General features: G+C 45.6%; 1 protein-coding gene across 1 annotated transcript in view; it reads right to left on the bottom strand.

The window, feature by feature from the left end:
- Positions 1–17376, bottom strand: part of bmpr2 (bone morphogenetic protein receptor type 2) — a 180420-nt gene that overhangs the window by 58905 nt on the left and 104139 nt on the right. The gene's annotated exons all lie outside the window — the stretch shown is intronic.

Below are 17376 nucleotides of genomic sequence, written 5' to 3'. Positions count from 1 at the left end.
TGGCGTTACATCAAATCGATGATCACCTGCCTGCAAACATAGGCAGTCCCTGATTGTGACAATACTCGCACTCGGCCGGCCGTCCGCAACGCCCTGCACCTCCTCCCCCCCCTCCCCCCCCTCTCCCCCCTCCTCTCTCTCCCCCCTTCCCCTCCTCCACCCTCCCTCCACCTCACCCCTCTCCCCTCCACATCCACCTCCCTCTCCTCCCTCTCCCCCTCCCCCCCCCCTCTGCCCTCCGTGCCCCCCTCCACCCCTCCCCTCCCATTTCCCCCACTTCCCTCTCCACCCCCCACCCCTCTCTCCCCTTTCCTCTCTCTCTCCCCCAGCCCCCCCCCCACCCCCACGTGTGTGTGTGTGTGACACCGCAGGCCCCCCCCCCCCCCCCCTCGACCACGTGTTGAGGGGACGGGACCCAACTGGTCCCCCTTGGTCTAGTACTTATATAAACCACTGAAAAACTTAACGAGGCTCATTGAAGTAGAAGGAGCAGGTGCTGGAGATGCAAGACAACTGAGATTCATGGAAACAAAACTACCTTTTCACTTTCAAGTTTGTGCAGCTCTTGTAATTCATATGGGCCCAAGCTACACCTGTCTCTTTGTTGGATATGTGGAACTATCCTTATTTCAATCCTATCCCATCATTCCCTCAACAACTTATCGATTGCACTCATGAACGTATTAGTGCTGCTTCCTGTTTTTGTACAGAACTTGATAACATCATAGCCAATTTCCACCCCTATTATCATATCCATTTGATCAATTTCTGACTACTTTCTTGACATCTGTTTCTCCACCTTAGATGACATCTGTGTCTCCACCTTTGATAACTCTCAATATCCATTATAAGCTACTGATTCCCACAACTATCTCCATGATACCCCCTTTCAGCTTGCTTCCTGTAAGGAATCCATTCCATTCTTCCAGTTTCTCCATCTCAGTAATATCAGTTCTGATGAAGTGACTTTTGAGACCAGTATCTCAGGCTCCTGAACCAATCACTTCTTTAACACCCCCTTAACGGGAGTACTACTATGTAAAATTACACTTAGCTCTACTTCATCAGTTTATTCTATTATTGTACTTTAATGTTAATTGCACTACTTGAGATTGTACTATAATCTAGCACCATTTTGCTTTTTTGCACCCATTTTTACTATTAAAGATTACTCTATCTATACTGTTTATTCTGTGAGCTTCATTTGAACAAGCAATTCCATCACACCCTGGTGTATATGACAATAAACTAATCTGAACCTGGTTTCCCTTTTTTCTAACCATGTTATCATGGCTCCCAACCACATCTCCTCTATCATATGGAAATGCAGTGAATGGAGAGATATGGATAATATGCAGGTAGATAAGAGATGGCCTTGGTATCATGTTCGGCACAGACATTGTGGGCCGAATGGCCTGTTCTCGTGGAGCACTGTTCAATGTTCTGTATGTTCCAAAAGACTGATTGACACTTCAGTGAACTATTGAAGAACTGCTTCCCTTCTGGATTTAGAGAGAGTCTCCAATGTCATTGTTTTATACGAAAACATTGCCGTTAATACTATACAAAATTTGGGCTCCAAACATCATCACAGTCTTGGTCCAAACACAGACAAATGAGCTGAATTCCAGAGGTGAGATCTATATTTTCTGGGTGTGATGTCAAGTAACTGTTGTAAACATTAATGAGCTTTAGGAGGAAACCACTCTATAACGCAGAATCATTTCTCACGCAAAAAAAAAAAGCAGTGGTTGTTGGAAATCAATCATCCCAGATCCAAGACCTCACTCCAGAAGCTCCTTGGGCATTCACAGGTTCAGCGATCTTTCACTGTTTCAATGCTGCTCAGAAAATTAAACAATCTATGCCTACAAGCAGCAAGATTTGAAGTGGAAGCAACATTCCCACTACAAAAGTGCACATTCAGTTCACAAAAGTACCAGATAATGAGCTTCTCCAACAAGAGACTAATTATTTACATTTGTTTCCATCATTTGAGTACCCTATCATCAGTATTATGGAGAAGATGACCAGACATTCTACTGAACAACCAACAAGAGCAGATCAGAGCTGAGTTTTGATGAAGATACTTTGACCTGAAATATATTATCCGGTAGGTGACTCACTCAACAAGCCTTTTCACTATTTCAAAGATTCAAGTTAGCAACTCCATGGGGTACTTTCCACTTGCTTGCTTGAGTGCATTAATAATTCTCAAGAATCTTGACACCATACAAGACAAAGCATGACCGTCACCTATCCATCATCAGCACATTGAAACTGCTGCGTTCACCATTACAAAATGTATTGTGGATGCTCACTTACCTTTACTGTTGCACAGCATTCTTCCAACTTTCCATCTCTACACAAAGAAAGACAAATACAGCAGGCAACTGAGAACAGTTCCAACTGCAGGTTCCCCTCCAAGTTCCATACCATCCTGACTTGCAAAATCATTGCTTTTCCTTTATTGTTTGCAGATCCAAGTCTTGGAACTCCCTACCAAGAGCACAGTGGAAATACCTACACCACAGAAGTTTAAGAAAGTGACTCAACATCACCTTCTCAATAACAATTAGTGATAGGCAGCGAAGCTCTCATGCTAAAATGTGAAAAACACAAAAAATATAATTAATTAATTGTGTGCTGCCATATTGAAAACCAAATGGAAAATTTGGTCAGCTTTTGATACAAAATCTTATAAAATTGAGGTGGATTTACAAAATCGTAGTCAATCAACACAGAAACAGGCTCTTTGGATCAGTTCATCCTTACTGACCAAGCTCGCATCTGAGCATCTGTCGCATCTCCCCCCCCCCCCCCCTCTTCCATCTATATTCCTACCTCTGGCATCACAATTCACACATCTTCTATCCTTTCTCGCACTTTTTTGTCTTCACATCTCTGGCATGTGTCCAACCATCTGCCAATCAACTACCCCCTCATCTGTATCCACCTATCACTTGTCAAAAGTTGTCCTGCCTCCACTTCTCTACCAGTTTCTCTACCACCACAATCAGTCTGAAGAAGACTCCTGACCCAAAACATCACTTATCCATATTCTCCAGACATGGTGCCTGAACCGCTGAGTTACTCCAGCACAGTATTCCCTCCCCCCAACTTCTATACTCAATTCTCTGACAGATGAAGGCCAGTATGTTAAAAGTATTTTACACCACCTTATCTACCTGCGAGGTGACTTTCATGGAACTATGCATTTGTACTCCTACACCCTTCTGTCTGCAACACTCCCAAGGGCACTACAGTTCACTGTGAAAGTCCTGCTTTTACTTTACTTCTCAAAATGTAACATCTCACATTTATCTGAATTAAACTCCATTTGCCTTTCCTCAGCCCACTTGTCCAACTGAGAAATCTTGCTGACTATCACTAATCATCGATCTTTCCACATGAAGGGAAGATCAGGATCTTCTTCAGTAATTATCGTCCATAATCCCCCATCCTAGTTCTGACTAGTTTCACTGTCCTTACAGATTGTATGCCTCCTTGTCACCTTCCCCTCAGCGAACAATGGCCCATTCAACATTTCTTTATCATTGTTTGCTTTGATCTGTCATTTTCAAACCTTACCCTTCCATATCTCTGGACTCCCTCTCCCCTAACTCTCAATCTGAAGAATGGTCTTGACCCGAAACATCACCCATTCCTTTTCTCACGAGATGCTGCCTGTCCCGCTGAGTCACTCCAGCATTTTACGTCCATCTTCGGTATATCACCAACATTCCTTCCTACACATTGATTGTATTAATATATGGTATGTCTGATCTGTTTGATTGTATTAATATATGGTATGTCTGATAGTAAGCAAAACAAAGGTTTTCACTGTACCTCAGTACGCGTAACATTAATAAACCTGAATCCAATTTGACATTCTGGGCTAGTCCCATTTAGCTGCATTTGGTCCACAACATTCAAAGCCTTCCTATTCCATACTTCTGTAATAATGTCTTTTGAATGTTGTAATTCTATCTGCATCTATAGCTTCTTCTGGCAGTTCATAGTAGATACGGACTACCCTCCGAGTGGAAAAAATTGCCCTGAGGTCCCTCTTAAATCTCTCCACCCCTCACCTTAAACATATACCCTCTAGGTTTAGAAATCCTCTAACCTGGAAAAAAGATTTTCCCAGGGTAACCTGATTTTGTACACTGAGCCCTCAGTAAAAAGCTCAAGCCTATAACTCCTACAATTCAAGCCTGGAAGCTGAGGTAATATCCAGATTAATCTCTTCTGCACCCTTCCCAACTTAATGACGTCCTTCCCAACTGATCCAAATACTGTTGTAAACTTAGGTATCCTTTTGCCATTATCTGCAAATTTATTAACAATGTTAACTCCACTCTCATCAAATCATTAATGTATATTCCAGAAGGTTAGCTTGCACCAGACTTGGGATGCATTGGCATGCTTGTACTAACTCTCCAGCAGGGGTCAGGTGGGGGTCCTTGCCTAAACATTGCTCTACATTACTCAATTGCAATGCTTGCTGTGTAACTCCAATAATTTTCTGCTTATTCAGCAAGTATTGGCTGGTCTGTGACCTTAAGGGCTTTCCAGCTCCAGTAAATTATTAAACAGGAGCAGGGACCTCCAGCTGGTTTCACCTTCCTTTAGTTCTGTGATCCCTGGGGCAACTGCTTTCCCAGCTAAGATGGGCTAATGAAACAGTGGTCACTGAACTTGTCCAAGTGTTGCCCTACATGGCGTAACAGAAATACAAGTAGAGCATTTACTAATTAATCACTGTTACTAATTTACTAATTAGGCAATGTTGAAAGTGATTAAGAAGGAACTACAGATGGAAAATCGAAGGTATACAAAAATGCTGGAGAAACTCAGCGGGTGCAGCAGCATCTACGGAGCGAAGGAAATAGGCAACGTTTCGGGCCGAAACGTTGCCTATTTCCTTCGCTCCATAGATGCTGCTGCACCCGCTGAGTTTCTCCAGCATTTTTGTGTACCAATGTTCAAAGTGAGCTGATAGGGTGTTTTCTTTTGCAATCTTCTAGTGGTTGCAGATAGATAAAGTAAATACGATTGTGAAATAGTTAACGCCAACCATCCCAAATGGCATATGTACATTCCAAACAACCCTTTCAAAAAGTATTATGCATGTTTGCATTATTGCAGAGTTAATTTATTTTCTTACTAGAAATAGCATTACGGAATTTTTCAGCAGGAGAAATTAAAGTATCAGGCATTCAGCTGCCTAAAACTTCAATTCCCCATTTCCATTCTTTAATGTGACAGGCATCAGGTTCCCCAGGTGTCTTGCTCACTTGAAGATATTGTTGTTAGTGGACATAGAACATAGAAAATAGGTGCAGGAGTGGGCCATTCAGCCCTTCGAGCCAGCACCGCCATTCAATATGATCATGGCTGATCATCCAGAATCAGTACCCTGTTCCTACTTGCTCCCCATATCCCTTGATTCCGTTAGCCCCGAGAGCTGTATCTAACTCTCTCTTGAATACAACCCGGTGAATTGGCCTCCACTGCCTTCTGTGGCAGAGAATTTCACAGATTCACAACTCTCTGGCTGAAAAGGTTTTTCCTCATCTCAGTCCTAAATGGCCTGCCCCTCATTCTTAAACTGTGACCCCTGGTTCTGGACTCCTCCAACAAGGGGAACATTTTTCCTGCATCTAGCCTGTCCAATCCCTTAAAAATTGTATATGTTTCTCCAAGATTCATATCATGGACATGGACATGGCACCTTCGACCTGCTTACTTTTGCTGAACAGAGTTCTACTGGTGGCTTTTATGCTGCTCTCTTATAGATATCCTTCTTCAATATGGTGATTACAGGTATTGTTATCTTGTTGTAGATTAAATCACCAGGGTTAACATGGAAGCCTGATGACTGGACATTCGCAGCATAAATCACTCTGGGGAATCCCTGCAAATTTGAAGTTGTACTTACCTAATACCTACTCCCACCGTCTTGGATAGATGATGAAGGAAATAGTAAATCAGTTTTCACTAGCTTTCATTTGCCTTACATTAAGTTGCCATGGTTAACAGTGGTTCCCACATTTGATTAGAGATAAACTGAGGCCTTCCAATCCAGATGGCTCACTGTGTAGGAAGGAACTGCAATGCTGGTTTACACCAAAGACAGACAAAAAGCTGGAGTAACTCAGTGGGTCAGACAGCATCTCTGGAGAAAAGGAATAGGTAACGGTTCAGGTCTGAAGAAGGGTCACATATTCATTTTGCTGCCTGAGATGCTGCCTGACCAGATGGCTCACTACTGGTTATCAAGCCCTTAGAGCAACTGCTGCATATTTCAGTATCCTCCAGTCCCTTAATGCCATCTCCACACCAAGGTCATTACATTCATTAAAGCAGTGTTTATTGGCTGCTATGCCTAAAACTAAGATTCTGTATGACAGACCACACAGTTGTAAGCAAAGAAAACGTAATATAATCCTTTGAAATGACAAGACAAATTCTGCTGATTTTGACTCCATTACACAAAAGTGTTGAGAGAAAGAATAGCTGACTACCATTTGGCTCAGCTTTATCACCAGGGTTTCCTGTACTCCATTGGTACAGAATGTATAATCATTATACCAGTATTGCAAAACACACATTCTGGAGAGTTAAATGTTGACACTGCAAGATAATACTGTGATGCAACACATGGATATTCGTAACCCAATCCAAAGCATTAAATAAAAACTATACCAAGGAATGTTCAGAGTTGCAAGAAACTTATCAATTTTAAATAACTGTGGACACCATTATGTTTTCAACTATTATAATTACTCACAGATCTATCGGATTCCAAGCTAAGCTTCCATATCCCCCTATTACAAAGTTCATTTAGTTCCATCTCTGTAACTTCTTCATTCCTACCTCAGTTTACCAACTGCAGAAACTGTTGTCACTCCTACTTCTGAATCATCCCAGCATTGATGCCCTTGCTACCTTCAGTTGTGTTTATGCTGAGCTGGCCACTATTTTAATGTACCCGACAACAGACTCTTGAAGCAGATACTATTCAGAGCTGTGTCATGGGAGGAGAGATTACAATGCCGTAAGAGAAAAGCGTTCAAGATGTGCTCAAAGCCGCCTCCAAGGAATGTAACATCGCCCCTGAATCCTGGGACAGAACATTCAAAACAGCACTGAGAACCCTGGTCATGCCTAGAGAGCACACAAACACCCTACTTAAGTAGTACAATGATTGCACACCCTCACAAATCACCTACTCGCCTGGCCCAACAACCACTTCCTGCCTCATCTATTGAAGAGTTTGCAGTTACTTCATTGTCCTCATTAGCCACCTTGGAAGCCACAAAACCTGAATGGAAACAGGTCATCCTTGATCCCAAGGGATTGCTTAAGAAGGACACTTGAGTATTTATTGCTCTCTATTGGGGATGTGATTTACTTTCTTTTTCTTGGAAGTCCCCCAATCCTCCAGCATCTAAAATGAACTACATTAGCCAGAAACATTGCCTAAATCATGTCCTCTTGTGCTCACTGATCCAGATTAACTCATGGTTCCTCGGCATCTCCAATTTAAAGTTCTCTTTCTCACTACTTATTCAACCACAGCTGAGACATAAGCAAAGCCAAAACGCCCGAGTACCCTAATTAGGCAGTTTCTCTCCCTCAACATGGAATCACCTGGTCTAGATTAAATTGAAATCTGCTTTGATTGGCATGTTGCCAATTTACTAAAAAAAACTGGACTCAAACCTAATACAACGCTGCTATGTTACACTCCACGTCATGAGGGATAAAAACCTCCATTGACCAACATTCCTGAAGAAACATTTCATTTGGTAAATCGCAAACGTGACACGAAGAGCGCTATCAAAAGATTGTTACTATGCACTTTGTACAAGGACAGTGGAATATCACTTATGGCACTTTCCACACTAAACCAATGAAGGCAGTGTACAGATCGAATTTTTTTTTAAATTATTTGAGCTCTTTGGGTCTGCAGTGTACCAAGGAAGAATGAGCGAGAATTGGCAGATGGAGCTAGGTGGAAAGGCAGAGAGAGAGAGAGAGAGAGAGAGAGAGAGAGAGAGAGAGAGAGAGAGAGAGAGAGAGAGACAGAGAGACAGAGAGACAGAGAGACAGAGAGACAGAGAGACAGAGAGACAGAGAGACAGAGAGACAGAGAGACAGATCCATGCACCTTATACTTGTATTTATACTTATGCATTTTAAACATGTATGTCATGTTTTATACTTTGGCAATATAACAATGTTTTTTTATCATGCCAATAAAGTTTTTAAATTGAAATTGAAATTGAATTGAGAGACAGAGAGAGAGACAGAGATAGACTGAGAGACAGAGAGTCTCCCCATCTTGACCACCTGGGGCCTGGCGGTGAGACAGTCGAGGACCCAGGCACACAGGGGAGTGTTCAGCCCCAGTTCCAGCAGCTTCTCAACAAGTCTGGTGGGGACTATGGTATTGAAAGCTGAACTGAAATCAATGAACAGCATCCTCACATAGCCCCCCTTCTGGCTGTCAAGGTGAGAGAGAGTGGTGTGCAGAACCTGGGAGACCGCATCATCCGTGGATCTGTTCGGATGGAATGCGAACTGCAGCGGGCCCATGGTACGAGGGAGGAAGGCGCAGATGTGGTTCTTGATCAGCCTCTCGAAGCATTTCATGACTACCGAGGTGAGGGCCACAGGTCGGTAGTCATTCAAGCAAGTTGGAGAGGCATTCTTTGGCACTGGTACAATGGTGGATCTTTTGAAGTAGGCAGGGACCACTGACTTGGCCAGGGAGAGGTTGAATATTGTGGTGAGTAGTGGAGCAAGCTGAGTAGCACAAGACTTTAGTACTCGCCCTGATATACCATTTTGGCCTACAGCTTTCCTCGTGTTCACACGCGTCAGAGCCCTCCTCACGACGTGCTCGGACAACGAGAATGTGTGCACATCCCCAGCGGTGGATCTCCCTCCAGTCTCGCTAGCCAGCGCGCTGGCGGTGTTGTTGTTAGCCGGCGAGCTAGGGGTGATGTTGCCCATCTCGAATCGTGCGTAAAAAGAGTTCAGGTCATCAGTTAGGGAGATGCTGGCACTCCCGGTTGAGGGGGGGGGGAGGGAGGCTGCTCTGGTAGTTAGTTATAGTTCGTAGCCCCTGCCAAAGGCGCCTGGTGTCCCGCTGCTCCATCTGCGACTCCATCCTGTCCCAGGACCTCCTTTTTGCGTCCTTCACCGCCCTTCGCAGTCTGTAGGACTCTGCCTTGTAGTCGACCATATTGCCGGATGCCAGGCCAGAGTTGTAAACAGCGGTGCGAGCATTCAAGGCAACACGAATGGACCTGTCCACCCAGGATTTTTGATTAGGAACGATGCTAACCCTTACCGTGGGGACGATGTTATCGGCTATTGTTGCAATGAAGTCCATGACCGCTACCGCGAACACACTGACGTCTCTGGAACTTGCTTGGAACATATTCCAGTCGACATCGCTCAGTGCATCTTGCAGCATGGCCTCTGAATGGTCAGACCACCGCTTTACGTCCCTCGTCACTGCCGCTTCCCGTACTATCCGTTGTTTATACTCCGGCAGCAGGAAAATGACAGCGTAGTCAGATTTTCCAAAAGGAAGGAGAGAAACGGCCTTGTAACCTTTCCTGAACGCTGTGTAGCAGTGGTCCAAAGTTCTTTCCCCCCTGATGGCACACGTGATGTGTTGGCAGAAGTTAGGCATGACCTTTTTGAGATTTGCCTTATTAAAATCTCCAGCCACCACCATAGCCGCATCAGGGTTCTTGTTTTGGTGTCGACATAACACATCATGTAGGGCCGACAGTGCCACGTCGGTGTCTGCATGCGGTGGTATGTAGACGGCTGTGATGATCTCTGAGCTGAACTCTCGGGGAAGGTAGAATGGACGGCTTGAGATAGTCAGATGCTCCAGGTCCGGCGAGCAGGAAAGAGAAAGCGTCTTATTATTCCAAGGGTTGCACCAGTTATTGTTGGCCAGTAGACTGGTCTCCAAGCTGTCCGATCTAGGCTTCGAACACAACATCAGACTTTGGATTAAGGACTTCCTAGCGGACCGGCCGGAGTCAGTCAGGATGGGACCCCACCACTCCCCCACTCTAACCCTCAGCACAGGAGCTCCACAAGGCTGTGTGCTGAGCTCCCTCTTCTACTCTCTTTATACCCATGACTGCATACCGACCCACAGCACGAACAAGGTTAATTCCCGGGATGGCGGGATTGTCATATGCTGAGAGAATGGAGCAGCTGGGCTTGTACACTCTGGAGTTTAGAAGGATGAGGGGGAATCTCATTGAAACATATAAGACTTGGACACATTAGAGGCAGGAAACATATTCCCGATGTTAGGGGAGTCCAGAACCAGGGGCCACAGTTTAAGAATAAGGAGTAAGCCATTTAGATCGGAGACGAGGAAACACTTTTTCCTCAGAGAGTGGTGAGTCTGGAATTCTCTGCCTCAGAGGGCGGTTGAGGCAGGTTCTCTGGATGCTTTCAAGAGAGAGCTAGATAGGGCTCTTAAAAATAGCAGAGTCAGGGGATATGTGGAGAAGGCAAGAACGGGGTACTGATTGGGGATGATCAGCCATGATCACATTGAATAGCGGTGCTGACTCGAAGGGCCAAAGGGCCTACTCCTATTGTCTATTGAACACCATCATTAAACTTGCAGATGACACGACAGTGGCTGGGCTGATAACTGAGAGAGATGAGGCAGCTTACAGGGAGGAGGTACAGAGGTTAATAGGCTGGTGCTCAGAAAACAACAGCATTCAATACCAAGAAAACAAAAGAGCTCATCATCGACTTCAGGAAGAAGTCTGAAGAAGGGTCTCGACCCGAAACGTGAGTCTAAAGAAGGGTCTCGACCCGAAACGTTGCTTATTTCCTTCGCTCCATAGATGCTGCCTCACCCGCTGAGTTTCTCCAGCATTTTTGTCTACCTTGCCACAACAGCTGCCAGTGTCATTCTACTGTTGCTCCATAGAGAGTGTCCTGACACATGGCATCATAATATGGTATGGCTACAGTTCTGCGGCTGACAAGAAGGCTCTGCAGAGAGTCATTAACACAGCCCGGAAGATCACCAACACACATACCGGTAGGCAGCGCGGCTCTCGCCAGCAGCGGCCTCTGCAGTCCGTCTGCGTTTTTATTATTTTATGTCTATGTTTTAATGTAGTTTTTGTTATTTTTGTTGGGGTATGTGTGTGGGGGGGTGGGGGTGGTGTGGGGGGGAGGGGGAAACTTTTAAATCTCTCCCTGCACGGGAGACCCGACCTTTTCTTTGTCGGGTCTCCGTTGTCGTTGGGGCTGCAACGAGGAGCGGCCTCCAACAGGAAAACCGGGGACTCCAGTGCCGAACTCACCTCACCGTCGCGGAGCTGGCCGAGTCCAGAGCGGGTGGAGCTGTGGTGGACGCTGCTGCGACCCGACCCCCGGAGATCCGGTGGCTGCAACTGCGGGTCTGGCGGGCGGCACCGGGAGCCCGCGGGTCCCTGCTGGGTGACCGCTTTTCGGGGCTTCCGCAGCGGCGACTTCTCCCGCCCGAGTTGCGGGGTTGAAGAGCTCCTGGAGCGGGGCCTTACAGCACCGCCCCGCGCGGCTGGGAATGGCTGCGGGCTGCGAGCGCCCGCCGGGGGCTCTAACACCAAGACCCGGTGCGCGAACTTGCATTACCCGGCGTGGTTTAATGGCCACGGGACAATTCGCCATCGCCCGCCGGGGGCTTTGACTTTGACTCTGACATGGGGGGGGAGAGTGCAGTGGAGAGAGAAGTTTTTTTGGCCTTCCATCACAGCAATGTGATGGATGTTTATGTAAAATATGTTGTGTCTTGGGTCTATTTGTTGTAATGTATGGCTGCAGAAACGGCATTTCGTTTGGACCTCACGGGGTCCAAATGACAATAAATTGAATTGTATTGTATTGTATTGTAAGTAGGGTGACCATCCCCCACTGCACATAAACGGAGAAAGAGTGGACAGAGTCTCCAGTTTCAGGTTCCTGGGAACCCACATCTCAGCAGATCTCAGGTGGTCAACTAACACGAACTCCCTGGTAAAGAAGGCACAACAACGGATTTACTTCCTCAGATTACTATGGAAAGTCAGTCTGAAGAAGGGTCTCGACCCGAAACGTGAGTCTAAAGAAGGGTCTCGACCCGAAACGTTGCTTATTTCCTTCGCTCCATAGATGCTGCCTCACCCGCTGAGTTTCTCCAGCATTTTTGTCTACCTTGCCACAACAGCTGCCAGTGTCATTCTACTGTTGCTCCATAGAGAGTGTCCTGACACATGGCATCATAATATGGTATGGCTACAGTTCTGCGGCTGACAAGAAGGCTCTGCAGAGAGTCATTAACACAGCCCGGAAGATCACCAACACACATACCTGCCTGCCCTGGAAGAGATCTATAGCTCTCGTTGCCTGCGAAAGGCATCACGCAAAGGGCCTGTCCCACTTGGCCGTTGTTTGCGTGTCACGCAGATGGCGCACGAAGATTTTGTACATCACAAAATCCTGCGATTCCTCGCACGGTCGCGTGTCACTGCCTATGTCATCACGCACCATGCGCGCATCACGTGCGTGTCATGACGCGCACTTCTTGCTTCGTGACGCGTAAAAGATGTCGCATAAATTACGCGCAAATGACGGCCAAGTGGGACAGGCCCTAAAAGGACTAATCTCATCCTGCACATCACTCGTTTGCCCTTCTGCCCTTAGGAATGCGTTACAGGTCCATCAAATCACACACCACAAGATTAACAAACAGTTTCTACCCCAAGGCCATCACCACTCTGAACTCTGCACTGAACATACAGCCCCCATAGCCAATATTTTGTACTGCCATAACACTATACTGTGAATATTGCACATTCTGACGCAGTTTTTGCTGTTTTCATTGTCGTTATTTATTTATCTGATACGGTGGAGCTCCGCTCGGGCAGGGCGCCTGAAATTTCATTGTATGTATTTACAATGACAATAAAGTGTATTATTTTGGCATAATGTCCTGGAGTATGGGGCAGAATTAATCCCTAAAACTGATACAAATCCAGCAGTGGTCATTTGTATCACACAGAGTGTAGCTCAGTCATGCAACATGTATCATGTTGTTGACACTGAACTCCTCCCTATCAAATTCAATATAGTACATGTTCCGAACTAGCTGATCTTGGATAAGTGTGACTGCAGATTTGCCAGAACTAAGTATCTTTATTTCTTCCAGATATGGGGATGAAGATTTCATGTTAGGCAGTGGAAGTTTGGTAAGGAAAGATAATGTAAATTGATGTAGGTGAGACTTGAGAGGTCCATGCAATCCTACCTCATCATCTCAGCTGCTCTAGAAAAGGGAGAGAATTTAAATGAAGATAAAAATTATGGGGGAAAACAAACCCAAAGATTTCAAAATATACATGGAAAAAGCAGAAGAACTCAATCAGTACTTGAAGAATTGGCTCAAGCACTGTGGACCTGTGAATCATCTTCCTCAGTTTTCTCATCTTTCCTTTTCTCCAACTCCTTCAGCCAACAATCTAATTTCCTTGTGCTCCAGCAACTCCATGCTTGTGCATCAATGATTTTAAAATTGCCTCACCATTGGTGACTTTGTTTCCGACTATTGAGGATTTAAGAGCCAGTGCAATGAAATGGCAATTATAATAAACTCTTGTTTTAACGGACCTCTTTAGAATGGATTTCGATTTTAACGGACCAAACAGTTGTCGACCAAGTTTGTTGTTTAACGGAATGACCACTAGGTGGGTGGTGCAAATGGTGTTTTTGAACCATTTTAGCTTTGTTTAGTTTGGAGATACAGTGTGGAAACACAGAGTCCGTGCCGACCAGCGATCACACATACACTAGTTCTATCCTACACACTAGAGACAATTCAGATTGTATAGGATAGAACGACCACAGTGGTTTTATCTTCCCTCCTATGGTTGATTAGTATGGGTTGATTACATACATACATACATACAAAATAGGTGCAGGAGTAGGCCATTCGGCCCTTCGAGCCTGCACCGCCATTCAATATGATCATGGCTGATCATCCAACTCAGTATCCTGTACCTGCCTTCTCTCCATACCCCCTGATCCCTTTAGCCACAAGGGCCACATCTAACTCCCTTTTAAATATAGCCAATGAACTGGCCTCAACTACCTTCCGTGGCAGAGAATTCCAGAGATTCACCACTCTCTGTGTGAAAAATGTTTTTCTCATCTCGGTCCTAAAAGATTTCCCCCTTACCCTTAAACTGTGACCCCTTTTTGTGGACTTCCTCGACATCGGGAACAATCTTCCTGCATCGAGCCTGTCCAACCCCTTAAGAATTTTGTAAGTTTCTATAATATCCCCCCTCAATCTTCTAAATTCTAGTGAGTACAAGCCGAGTCTATCCAGTCTTTCTTCATATGAAATTAGTACGGGTGTCAGGGGTTATGGGGAGAAGGCAGGACAATGGGTTAAAAGGGAAAGATAGATCAGCCATGACTTAATGGGCCAAATGACCTAATTCTGCTCCTATCACTTATGAACAGTCACAGACCATGGAAACAGGCGCTTTGGCCCATCGAAGCGATGCCCGTACGTACTAGCACTACCCTACACACACTCGGGACAAATCAATTAACCTGCAAACGTGGAGTGTGGGAGGAAACCAGAGCACCCGTAGAAAACACACACAGGCAGCACCCGTAGTCAGGATGGAACCCGGGTCTCTGGCGCTGTGAAGCAGCGACTCTGCCACTGCTCCTGTGTTGAAAAGACAAGTTGTGAGGAGTGGTAGCGTGGGGTGGGGAGTGGAGTGAGGGGGGGGAGCTAGTTGGCAGCAGGGTCGGCGTGTAGCGGTCTCCCCCGTGAGTGCTGGCGCTCTCTCTCTCTTTCAATCTCTCTCTCTCTCAGTAGCCGGGGGGGTGGGGGGGGGGGGGGGGGGGGGGGGGGGGGGGGGGGGGGGTGTGTGTGTGTGTGTGTGTGTGTGTGTGTGTGTGTGTGTGTGTGTGTGTGTGTGTGTGTGTGTGTGTGTGTGTGTGTGTGTGTGTGTGTGTGTGTGTGTGTGTGTGTGTGTGTGTGTGTGTGTGTGTCCGATGGGTGAGCATTATGTGTGTGTGGGTCTTTGTTAATATGCCTGAGGGGTGATCACAGTGCGTGTGTGTGAGAGAGGGAGAGAGAGATAAAGAGTGTGAGAGAGCCTGTATGTATGTGTGATTCTGTGTGTGTGTAATTGGTGCGTGTGTCTGTGTCTGTGTGTGTGTCGGTGTGTGGGTCTATGTGGCTGTGAAAGTGTATGTGTATCAGTGTGTGTCTGTGTGTGGGTGTGTGTGTGTGTCCGTCCGGGCACTCATGCTGAAAAGTTTGGAGGCCCCCGTCTTAAATGATGGGATAGTCCCTGCCTCAACTACCTCTTCTGGCAGCTCTTTCCATGTACCCACCACCCTTTGTGTGAATAAGTTACCCCTCAGATTCTATTAAATCTTTTCCTCTTCACCTTAAGCCTAGGTCCTCTGGTCCTCGATTCAACTACTCTGGGCAATAGACTATGCATTTACCCGATCTATTCCTCTCATGGTTTTATACACCTCTATGAGATCACCCCTGATCCTCCAGCGCTCCAGGGAATAGAGACCAAACCTACTCAACCTCTCCCTATAGTTCACACCCTCTAGTCCTGGCAACATCCTCCAAAATCTTTTCTGACAGGCCGCCGCGGTGGGGCAGGAAGGGGCCAATCTGCGTGGCGCTGACTGAAGGAATCTGCACACGCACGGTTTTTAAGATTTTTAAACCTTGATAACTTTTACAATATACCACCGTTTGGAACGAAGCTTCACAGGAGAGCGGTGAGTAACCTGGCGTAGCGCTATCGCATACCGTTTCTACTCAATAGAGAAACTCCGCAAACCGGAAGAGCACAAGATCACAATTTTAGTTATGTATAGATAGATGACAAACAGTAACAGGCCCAGCACCAAATCCTGAGGCACATCACTACTCACAGGCGTCCAGCCTGAGAAGCAACCTTTCACCAACACCCTCTGCCTCCTTCCATGAAGTCAATTTTGTTTTGCTGAGGTCCATATATGCAAAATTACAGCTCCGCCCCCATCGATCTTTTTGGTCACATCTTCAAAAAAACAATCATTTTTGTGAGACACGACCTCCCACAAACAAATCAAAATGCCTGTTTGTCGTAACCCTCAGAATACTCTCGTAACTTTCCAACTACAGATGTTAAGTTCACTGGCCTGTAGTTCCTAGCATTTTCCCCCGCAGCCCTTCTTGAATAGAAGCACAACATTTGCCACCCTCCAGTCTTCCGGCACCTCTCCTGTATTTAAAGATGGTAATCGTAAATTTCAACCAGGGCTCCCACAATTTCTTCTCTAGTTTCCACTCCAGGTTCTTATAATGGGAGGAAAAATGAATAACGTGGAATATATTCCAAATTATTCTTGTTTAAAACCTGTCACATGGTAACATTTTCCAATTTTGACAAAGGTGAGAAAACTAAAACATATACTTGTTCTCACTCAGATGCTGTTGCACCAGCTACTGGTAAGATTTTTGTCAATATTTAAGATTTCCAGCATTTGTAGCATTTTACTTTATATATTTAGTCAAGGCCAAGCAGGGCACACAAGATTGAAACGTAGGCACTTAAGCAAACGTAAGGTGTCGGCAGGCAAGACCGAGGAAACGGCTGGGGGTCAGTGTTGGCAGTCCAGCCTGGCAACCAAGTTCGATAGGTCTCCACGCTATATCCAAAATCCATTATAAAGCGGTCCATAAAAATGAGGGTTTACTGTAACTGCAGTGGAAAGGGTGCTGAAGTGATTCACCAGGATGTTACCAGGAATGAAGCATTTCAGACTAGAGAAGATACCGGATAGGCTCTATGTAGATAACTTTATGTAGCATGACACATATTTGTACTCACACATCCCTGCCCTCACCCACTGTTTTTAAAAGTTATTGTCAATGAGATTTGAAAAAAATGACTTGTGCAAAAACAAATCAGTACTTAATAGAGCACGTCTCCAGTCAGCTTTATTCTTTGTCTGTAAGATGTTCCTGTGCTATGATACAATCACGTGGGTAGAGTAAAAAAAAGCACTCCTCATTAGTGTGGGTAAACCTGCATGTCGTTGGAATGTGTGAGGAAACCAGAGCACCCGGAGAAAACCCCACATGGTCACAGGGGAAAAAAGTGTGTGTGTCCCTTTATCATTTTGCAAAATGAATAGAGGGAGTGGGAGCAACATACATAGAGCAAGTCACTTGGTAATGATCAGGAGAGGTTTATCATTTCTTAATGACTTGCATCATTTTTCTGATTTTTGCAGGAAATACCAAGTAGAATT

This window comes from Amblyraja radiata, chromosome 7 (genome assembly GCF_010909765.2).
Source record: "Amblyraja radiata isolate CabotCenter1 chromosome 7, sAmbRad1.1.pri, whole genome shotgun sequence".
NCBI lineage: Eukaryota > Metazoa > Chordata > Chondrichthyes > Rajiformes > Rajidae > Amblyraja > Amblyraja radiata.
The sequence above is the reverse complement of the archived record's forward strand: the minus strand, read 5'-3'. Positions and strand labels throughout refer to the sequence as shown.